Source organism: Poecilia latipinna, unplaced genomic scaffold, assembly GCF_001443285.1.
Source record: "Poecilia latipinna isolate Pla-1442-1.1 unplaced genomic scaffold, P_latipinna-1.0 Scaffold36, whole genome shotgun sequence".
Classification (NCBI taxonomy): domain Eukaryota; kingdom Metazoa; phylum Chordata; class Actinopteri; order Cyprinodontiformes; family Poeciliidae; genus Poecilia; species Poecilia latipinna.
In genome coordinates, this window is record NW_015112652.1 from 411,301 (window position 1) to 422,492 (window position 11,192).

Consider the following 11,192-nt stretch of genomic DNA (forward strand, 5'->3'; position numbering starts at 1 on the left):
GGATGGATGGATGGATGGATGAATATGAACTTTTTTTTTTTTTTTTGCATTTGGGGACTGCCAGGGCTGCATCTTTTTTGTTAGTTTGACCTTTTCTCATTTTACGCATAAAAATACTAATTTTTTGCTTGGAGGTGAGGCATGTTGTCAGTAGTGTATAGAACACAAGAACTCAAACATATACCTATATATCTAGCTTGTTTGAAAGTTACCAATTGCAAAAACAAAACTACTTTTAGTCCAGTGTGTTTTAAATGTAGAATCTGACCAGTGGTCCTTATCTATTTTAATTTGGCTACATGTCCAGAGCTCACACAGAACATTTAGCATTTTGGTTGTGCTGCTAAGGAAGTACGTCCTTTTCCCCCCCACACTCTAAATTCAGTTTGCTCAATCAGAGAAATCAGCGATTGATCTGGAAAGCTTGTTCACCATCATACATATAGATTCGCCTTTACTAACTAGACAAAGTTTATTTTTATGGCCAGCATGAAAGTTTTCTAAGATAAAGTTATCCCTAAATTAAGTAAGGCTTTTACTAAAGTCAAACATCAAACACTTTTGGCATTTTAAATAACATTCAAATCAGAATGAATCTTGTTTTAAGTAGAGATTCATACAGAATACACACATTAGAGTTTTATTGTTAATTTGGCCATGACACAAACAGATGGCTAAGAACAGATTACAGATGCTACACAAGGACATATTTGATACATCACCCACTATTATCATATAACTTTTTGTTTGAGGCTTTATCTCATTAAATTTGAGAAATGAACCTGAAGTGGCCAGGAATTTTTAAGTGGTGAACTATTACCTTAATTAACAAGGATTTAATCATCGCAAGCCAAACTCTGAACTGGCTCTTGTGAAGGATTAACTTCTGGACTTGCTGTACGTTTTCTGTATGAAAGCCTCAGAACCAGCAGCCTGAGTAATCTGCCATGTCAATGTAACTACCAGCCATCAAAATGAGCAAACAGCTTCTCTCTGTGTGTGGAATCATGTTCTTCTGTAACGACAGCACAGCTCTGCCATTTGACAAAATGAGAAATTCATTTAGAAACCTCTTATTGCATAATTTCATTTAGTTTAATTTGCAATCAAAGCAATATATGTTTCAGCCATTAGATTTTGCAAGTTTTAATAGATTGATTTATTTGATTAAAAACTACTGTGTAGTTATAGGCATCCACATAATTTATAGCATTCAGACACAATTTTAATCTATCATTTGATTTCTTTTTTTTTCTCAGAGTTAATAAAGCTCTCCCCAGATCCACAGAATAGATCTTACAACTGTTCTCTGAGGCAGAGAAGGTTTCCTTGTAAACTAAACAAACTAATATCCATGTGTGCAATCATTGCAATGTTAGTTTAATTAATTTATGTCAATTTGTTTTAGGATGCAGCGTCTCTTGTCACTGTTTAATAACCTTCAGTTTATCACAGATGAAGGAAATCATCCCAGTATTTTTGTTATTGTTTACAGTTGTTACAGAAATCATTTGAAGGCACATATTCAGGTTCAAAAGAGTAAAGCCACAGATTGATAGATTTTTTTTTTAAATTTATATATTTATTCTCAAGTTTGTTTATTTTTGTTAGTGGATGGATTGCTCTTACTTGCATCATTGTTTACTTATTGGCATTATTCAGGTATTATTATGTCATGACGTTGATTTTTTTTTGTGTCTTTTTGCTTATCAAAAAATGCACTGTAATGCAGTGTAGAATGGATTATCGGGGACACACTGGAAAATGTGAGAAGATTTAGACAAATCGTTTATTTATTCAATATCTTTAGACAAAAGTTGTTGAGTTTGGTGGCATCATTATTAATTTGTTGGTTATTAATGTGTTTAAGGTGTCAATATTTCCTTTTTCTTTTTAACAAACAGCAGTTTTGCGGGAAAAAAAACTTGTTGGAAATGTTGGAAAATGTAAAAGGATGAAAATAAATAGTGTTTTGAGTTTGTTTTTTATCAAATTTTCCAACTGTAAATTTTTTTTTTCTTCTTTGAGTAGCAATTACTGCAGTTTGGTGTAACCCTAACCCTTTTATTGCGTACAACTTTAGCATTTTTTGACTGCATGTAACACAAAATAAAATTCTCTATCTCCAGCTTCTCCTACCCGCTCATAATCACATCATGTCCCCTCCACCCTACAGCCCCACAGAGGACTGTTACGTTTTCGGAGGGCCAGAGCATGACCGCATGGCCGCTCTCCTGAAAGGCATGATGGGTAATAAGTGTAAATGGCAGCGATTCAGCTCACGGCTCTCGCTATTCCTGCTCACCAGCTCATGCCAACGGATGAAGATGGATGTATCCCATGTTTTGACCCCAGTCAGGGCTCTGCTAACACACCCTGTCTGTCTCCACCCTTTATTACCCTCCCTCCCCCCACACACACACACACACAAAAAGACCTCATTCCCACTCACACTTTTGCCCTGTAACTTTACTTATCTCCCTTTTATCACGTGTCCCCGCTTGTCCGCTTCTTTCACTTCACCTGTACAATTCCATCTACAACTGTCAGTCTTCTCAGTCAGTGTAATTTCCATCTCTATTGAATTTTTTTGGCCATTCCTTCACTTATTCGCCCCAGCTGATTACCTTCCATGTCCTTTTGTGGTTTTTCTGCCTCCATCTCTTGTGTTTTTTTAACCAATGCAAGAAGTTTTCTCTCCCTCACCCTTCCCGGAGCTTTTCCTTTTCTCTTTCCTGTTACTTTTCTATTACTTTTATTCTATACCCAGTCTCACCCTTCCCGCTCTATGACCCTCCCTCAAATCCGTCTCCCCCGCCCCACCCTCCGCTCTCTGAGCTGGGTGTGCAGGCAGCTTCTGAGTGGCAAGGTGACATTGTGTGTCATATCAGCATTCCATGGCAGTCCCCTTTCTCTCCAGAGAGTAATTATTTCTTTCAGAGTGAAAGGTTCAATTTGCTATAAAAGAACAAGAGCCTCAGGTACAGAGGGAGAGAGGGTGGGAGAGAGGAAGGAGGCAGGACGGAAGTGATAGGGTGGCAGGCGGCGAGGGAGAGAAGTGTGTGTGCAGGGGGGCGTTGGATGGAGCGGTGAGTGGAACAGAATTAAAGGGTGGGGCAGAAAAACGGTAAAAGAAGAGAAGAATGAAAATACCAAGTAAAGGGGACAAGCCAAAATCTTTGTGTAACGGACGCTGTTCTCAGAAGGGAGCTGGATGGAGGGTGTGTTGCGTGTTTGTGTGTGTGTAAACATGAAAACGAGGTCTGGCTGAGGTGATGGGTGACGTCATCGCCTCCTCACCTCCCGCCTGGCCCAGGATTATGTCATCCAGCTGGAACGGAGCATGAGCTGGCACAAACTCAAGGAAAGCACAAGCAGAATCTAAAGAGTGGAGACGGTGAACTTTGAACCCTGATTATTCCTTTTTGGCTTCCTTTTACACTGCCTGTGTTTTTCTATTTGATAATCCTTGAAAAAGTATTGATAACATCTTAAGCTTTTTCACATTTTCTCAGGTTTAAACAGCAAACTTCTATGTATTTTATGATGGTCGCATGTGGTTGGAAGGTTTTGAATTTTGTTTCCAAATTAAATCTTTTGTCTGTAAACCTATCTACTCTGACACCCATCTATAAAATCCAGTGCAACAAACAGCTTTAAGAAATGACCCTAATAAAATAGTTTCCAGCTCTTATTTACTATGCATATCCCTCCAGTTGTTCTGTGAATGTAGAAACATTTTAGACATTTTAGAAATGAAAAGAGCAGAAAAACTGCATTGCTAACAAAGATATTTCCATCTACCTGAACAGAGAGTTTGTGCAAGCAAAGCATTACGCAGTTTTAACTCTGGATGAGCTGCAAAGATGTACAGCTCAGGTGGAAGAGACTGTTGAAAGATAGCTGTTAGCTGAGCACTCCACATCTGCATTTTTATTGAAAAGTGGCAAAATGAAAAGCTTTGTTTAAGGGATTCTGGTCAAAGTTTTCCACAAGCCATGTAGGGGACACTGCAAGGCTGTTGAAGAAAGTGCTATGAAAAGCAGAGACTAAAATTTCATATGTGTGACTTAAAATCACACACATCACCCTCAACACGGCATCCCGATATTCACAGATGCTCCCCATCCAACCTGACGAAGCTTCATCTATTTTCCAATCAAGAATAGGCAAGAATTTAAGTCTTTACGTGTTCAAACATTGCAGAGATACTAAAATAACTGCAGCTGTAACTGTGGAAGGAGGTGGTATCAGTTTCCTTTGGCTTCATAATTATGCACCACTTTGTATTAGTCTTTCACGTGAAATCCCAATAAAATGAATTGAAGGTCGAGGCTGACAAAATATGAAAAAAGTTCAAGACGTACAAATATTTTTTCAAGGCTCGGTGTTCCCCCTTGACAGTATTTGTATTCAATTATTTTGACCAGCTTCAATTTACATTTTTAAATTCATGCTCCGGCGTCCCAGAGAGGCGTATTTTAGCAGAGTGCAGGTTTGAGGGTATTTGTAGGTAAGCCATCTCATTTCCATATATTCCCTTCCAAACCCTCACATGCTCTGTGACGCAGCCTCTATCTCGCCCTGCCGGTGAATCCTGCATCCCACAGTTACCTGCTGTAAACTGTTCCAGTCTCTCTTGTGCGGGAGTGTTTTTTCACCCCAGTGTCTTCCTGTTGGAGTGTCTCTCACCACTGGGATTAAGGATGCTCTCCAGACAGGCTCAGCCGCTTATTTAAAGCAGCAGGCTTGCCACCACAACTATTTTAAGAGCGAAGCTTGAAAGCAATTGCTTCCACATTCCATCACGATGTTGGCTGAGTTATTATGCACTGCTTCGGCGGCGTAGAGCAGCGTAACCAAAAAGGCTTACCCTGTTGCTCTAACTGGGGCCCGCAGAGGAGCAGAGGAATGATTGAATCGAGGAGGGGTGAAGAGGACTTTAACACAAATGTTGCCATTTGTCATTACTTGTAATATGGCCTTTAGCAGATTTTTGTTATAATTTAATCACTGTTCCCCTAAGTCACTATCTTTTAAGTCAGATGCCTTGGGGATGGCAAAAGTCATTTTAAATTGGTTCACTGATCATTTAATTTTATAAATTCTTAAAAGGAAATGAAAATGATTGGTCATAAGTACCAGGCCTGGAGTCAGTAACCACTATATCACACCCAAAAAGCGTAATATTCTGGTAATTCTCTTCTTGAAACACCAGAGCCTCTTTGAGGTGAGCACCCGTCTTTGTCCACTAAATATTTAGAGCCATTCCTATCAGCTGAAGCAGCAGAGAATCTTTCTCTGCAAAAGAGCTGCTGGATGCAGCCGGCTCTTGCTCTGTTGACTGAAGCGATTTTAATGTTTTATTGATTTTTTGATTTATTTTTTTTTCTGCTCCAGCCTCTATGCACACACTCTTACTCTATCTTTGTCAGGAGGAACAGCAAAACAAGCAAAAAGCCCCATCAGACTTTCGTCTCGGTCCCCACGCAACACGCATCCGGAATTGCCTGAACACATCGGCGACAATTGTCGGACATGTTTGAGTTTGAGTCGCCTCCTGCTCTGTTGAATGATCAGTAGTTTTAATATGTTTCAAACTTGTTTGAAAGGGACCCAACCTGACCACCTATGGAGGATCTCACAGTAGTCTTTCTATCCTTTAAATGGTTCCACATTTTGTCTCCACAAATTTCATTGTACCTCTTTACGATTCCATTTGATAGATCAACGCAAAGTAGTGAAGTGGAAGAATTATTGTTGTTGTTAAACAAAATATGAGAAATTCAAAAACTGTGGAATATATTTGAATTCGGCTCAGTTTACTTTAACTAAATGAAATGCAGTACAACCACTTTCCTTCAGAAAGCCTCTCATGTATTTTCAGTGTAAATCCAGATGTTCTCTGAAGGCCTCTGAGGTTTCTCAGCCTGTGTTCACACTGGAGGTTTTGATGGTAAATTACAACTTTTGATCTGAAATTTTAGTTTTTTTGTGTGTTTTCACATTATTTTGAGTTTGGTTGGAGGAAGGATGGAGCTAAGTACAGGCCAATCCTGCAAAGAACTGGAGACTGGCATGAAGGGATACCTTCTAAGGGGAGAACAATATGCAGCCAGTGTTACAGTGTAAAGGTTAGAACGAACCACTGAGAATCTCTGGTGAGATGAAAACAAAATGTTTCTCTTCATAAATGCTCCGCATCTAAACTGACTGAGGTTGAGTTACTTTTGCAAAGAATAAGCAGAAACTTAAATGTATGCATGCGTAACTTTGTACAGACATACTCTCAAAAGATTTGCGGCTGCAATTGTGGCATAATTTTCCCTCCACTCCACATATTTGCACTGCTTTGAACCACAATGTGCTGCACTTTGAAGTTTGTCTTTGAAACACAGCAAAATGGTTTTTAAAACAAAAAGGGAGGGGGGTGAAGTTCTAGGGGTTGGAATACTTTTGCGAGGCTGTCGACTCTTCTACATATATTCAAAATGTGGGAAATGAAACAATAAACAACAGAGAGACAATGACAGAGAGGGGACATAAAACAAATTTGCATATCCCCTCCCAGAGATGTCTATTAAACTAGGAGTGGGGGTTGAGGAAGGAGTAGAAGGGAAGGCAGAAGAGGGCAAGAACAGAAAGTGTTTATGAGGGAACTAAAGCAGCATCTGAAGCCATTGAAAGCAGGCTCTTCTTCTCTCAGAGGCATTAGAGCGAACCACACCACTTCGTCTCATACATGCACGCAACAACATCTCCAAGGTTGCATAAATCACAGTGCTCTTGCTACTGAACCAGCATATCCTACCCACCGCAAACAATTACCACCCCACCCCTAGCTCAGATAACAAAGCATCCTATCTTAATAAGCATCCACCATGGGGAGCTAATGGTCTCCCTGCTCCTTTTAATTTTATTCATACCTAACTAAGAGATATTAATAATGAATGCAGAGTAAACAACAGTTTAAGATGCCGGCCACGCCATTGTGGACTAATTGGCTCATTAAATGTAACATTAGGTGGGAGAGGGGCCCTTGATTGGGAGTTGTAGGCCCAAGTCAATGTTAACACTCAAAGATCATTGATCTTTACCCAGCCTGCAGTCCTCTGATTAAAGAGCAATAAAGATGGTGCCGGTTCCCCTCAGCTCCATAACACAGCCACAATTCCCTAAAAGTGTATCAGACGCAGCCCAAATGCAGACTGATATTTTGTCTTTCATGATCCTCCTGTTATTCACAGCGGGGTGAGGCCACACAGACACAGCTGTGGCCATGGAGCCCAGAGTAGCAGAGGTGCTAAATGGTCTGAGGAAAAGATCGATGAGGAAGGGACCGGCTGCGTCCATCAGGTCCTAAGCACCGAGCATTTCACCACTCTCCCCAGGTCTTTGACGTGATGTGTGTGCATGATTTTGAGCATTTCAGTGAGGCTTCTCACTCATGCCGCCACAGGGGTCTCTGAAGTGCTTCTGGTCAGTGATCGGTTTTCCCTTTAAAGAACAAAGGACTCTAAAATAAATCCAGGAAGGGGCCAGCAGAGTTCAGCGTGCACTACCTGCTCTGCCACGCATGGCAGCTGTCTAAATGGGGGTGCTGCTGATTTTTGTTGTGTAGGAAATAAAAAACAAAAAGCAGAAATACTTGGGGAGACTGCACAGATGTTTATGTAGTAAACTGGAAGTATTTAGAATTTTCATTGCATACCGGTTGCGGGTGCATTTCACAATAAACAAAGCAGACAACCCATGTGTGTGCGTGACTCCTAGACCTTTCCAGGACAACTTGGCGGTAATGGGCATTAGGGGGCAGGAGTGCTCCTAGCAGCTCAGTGGCATCTGGCCTGAGCAGACTCGCGACCCAGTTGACAGCCTCCACCGGCCAGCGATGGCGGGCAGTTTTATAGCTGCACTCCTGCCTGGGCATTGACTCGAGGTCTAATAAACATCCAGTATGTTATCCCACCCCCACACTAAAAGTAGAGATGATGCTCTGTAAAAACACAACAAGCTCTGAGATTGGCCGGCAGTAAAAACCTTTTTACAAACTTTGCGCCACTATATAAAGGCCCCACACAGCAGCAACAATCACAACCGAGGACCGAAGGTGTTGCTGGAAAAACAGGCTACTGTTAATGTAGCAATTAATAATGGCTGTGTTCAATTAGATTTATGTGAAAATCGTATCCGTCTCATTATTAAAATTGATTAACATCGTATTTATCGTAAATTAACTTGAAGAGTAAATAGTGCTTAATCTGGGTGCCTCCCTGTTGCACATGAATAAATGAAATTTGTGCATCATAGGACTTGTTTTTATTGTTTTGTTTTGTTTTTAATCACAAGTCTGACAACTGAGATAGAATGACTATATTCCTGCTTGTGAACAGAATGGGGAAAAATTTAATAAACACACTAATCAATAAGTAAACAAAGGAATATTAATTTGTATTAAAAGCTAATAAAAGACATAAATTCATCAAAAATTCTGTCAGTATCTCTATCTGAAATAAAAAAAGGAAGGTATTGTTTCTTTTATCTGACTGAGTATTCAGGGAAAGGTTTCGGAGACAGAAGGATGAGGAACAAACCCGATGTAAGAGTTTGCTTAATTTGGTCCAAAATATTTTGTCAACTCTCCGATAATCAGATTGGTTTTCATTTCCAACACCTCCCATGGTGCTGCTGTTATGGAATATGTCAACTCATCGCTGTCGTTTTGGCGGAAAGGTCACATTTGACCAGCAAGCAAACAAAACAAAAAAAAAACAGTGAAAATACAACATAACCAATTACAAAACAAGTCGTTCAGGCCTTTTGGCTTTTTCTAGGTTCTGTTTCTTAGTCCCCCTTCATGGTGTCACCATGTCATCACGATCCATTATTTTTTTTCAAATAATAGAAGAGGTAACAACATCTTCTGACTGGAGATGCTTACACCTGGTAGATGTACCCTTTAATATTCTAAGCAGAAAATGTAAGAGTTCATTTAAAGTCCCTAACACCTACTTGAAGGAATAGCTACTCCTGCATGTATTAGAGATTATTTTAACAGCATTCTGAACTAATAGATTCAGATCAGTCATTAAGAAATTCTTTGACACTCACTTCATAAGTATAGCATGTTTTCCACATCTCCGGATATTTCCTAACGTCTTTGAGTGCAAAACGACTCCAAAAAGTCAGATTTCTGAGGATTAATATAGCTACACTTTAGCACATCTCAGATAATGTGGTGACTGTGTTACATTTCAGCAACTTTGAGTAAGCATTGCTGCGGTTGTGCTAAATTATGTCATTACCCTGTATATAATATAGGGCAACAGGGCAACATAATCTTTTGTGCAGAGTAAAATAAAGAGAAAACAGCCTTCTCATATTGCTCTCTGGAATGAAGTGTATTTTATCTCCTACAACACAAGGTCAATATGCTATTATGTAAACATAATGATTCATATGGGTCTTTCATCTTCTAGCTGTGATGAAAAATGGTCTCGTTTCTGTAAGTGCTGAAAGCCGACCATATGCTAAGAAAAAAAGAATGTTGTAGTTTTCGGTTGTTAGGCGTGTTCAAAATGTGATTTACTGATCATAGCTTTTCCCATTGGGGAGGTTGTGACTTTACCTGTACTTTAACAATGTTTATTCCCATTTGTTTACACCGTGGGTACCTTTTTCTTTTTTTTTTTAAATATAGAAAGCAGATTTTTCCCGCAGGGAATATAATTTCCCTGTTGCCTTGGAAGCTTATTTTTGATAAATGTGCTAAAAGCCTGCTTCTCTGAAAATAAACATCTTTTCCTCTTTAAGTGGCTAATCCTTTTGACTTGCAGCTGCCACGTCCATGTTCACACCCAAGAGCCATTACAATGAGCCGAGCATGTGGAGCAGCGTAGCAAGAAATCAAGCCACGATAACGGGCGCCTCGAGCCTGGTTTAAGGGTTGGGCTGATATCTTCCATGCACAGCCCTCTTCCTTCCCATCTCCTCTCTGCACCCTCATCTGCCTCTCTTCCTGCTTCGAGCGTGCCTGTGCTGCACCCTTCTTTTGCCCTCCACTGCCCCACCTTCCTGATCTCATCTGGAGAGGGAGCAGGTGCTGAGGGGAGATAGAGGAAGGCTGAGAAAAGGCATCTCCACCCGGGCTAATGACGCCCGCTTCTTTCTTTGCTCACCATGCTTTAACAATTTCTCGGCTGCAGCCATGTTGAAGCCAGAAGAAAGCTGGAAACATCATGAAAGTTGAGGTAGATTTAAGAACTGAAGAATAAGTATGAGTGTAATAAGAAGGGGAAACAATGCAATCGATTGTTTTGGGTGTTTAGGGAGATGATGCTTGTCCTCAAACAGCCTTGCCAGAAGCTTGACATACAATATAAACTTTGGCTCTTAATTATAAATGTATGACATTCTTTTTGGGTTGGACTGATTATGTAAGACAAATTCAGCCTTATATTTTTCTGAAGTTCTCATTTGAGTGACAAACTCCCACCGGAAGGTGTCAGAATTTCTTTTCTTTTTTCTTAAAGGTTTTGTTGGCTCTAGAGTCCTTTATTTAACAGAGAGAGGGAGTACATGCTACAAAGGTCATCGGGCCGGGACTCGAACTCGTGACACGTTGAGGACTAAGGGTCACACTTTGCCCCTGCGCCACCGCCGGCCTGGCCCCCCCGGTGGCAAAAACACAACTGTGAAATACTGGAGGAACTGATCAATGTGAAAAGATAATCTATATTATTTTAAGAAGTGCTCATTAATATTTGAACAGTTTGCTAATGGACTTTATCGATACATTAATCCGTTGAGAATATTCATGATCTTGATATGGCCTAAAATGAAAATGAGTTTGACATCCCTAATGTACGATATGACATCAGAAGTTTTAATTTACTGGGAATTCTCTCAAATCTGTACAGAGTTTAAACAAGTTCTGTAGGGCCAAATGCTTACATATATCGAATCAGAATCAGCTTTATTTGCTACGTTTGTGAACACATTCAAATAATTTGACTTTGGCTTCATTTTGTCACACATGGTTGAAGTTTGGAGCACTCCAGAAGTAGGATAAAAGGAGATATAACTGAATCTGCCTGATTCACATGTTCGAAAATAGACCCTCAGCATGAAGGTACCACTACCATGCCTGGTACAGGTTGGTACAGGGATCTCTAATGGTTAAAAACCTGAAC

At 40.2% G+C, this 11,192-nt stretch overlaps 1 protein-coding gene across 6 annotated transcripts in view; it reads left to right on the forward strand.

Annotated features, from left to right (window-relative positions):
- Window positions 1-11,192, forward strand: part of camta1a (calmodulin binding transcription activator 1a) — a 413,667-nt gene that overhangs the window by 288,260 nt on the left and 114,215 nt on the right. The gene's annotated exons all lie outside the window — the stretch shown is intronic.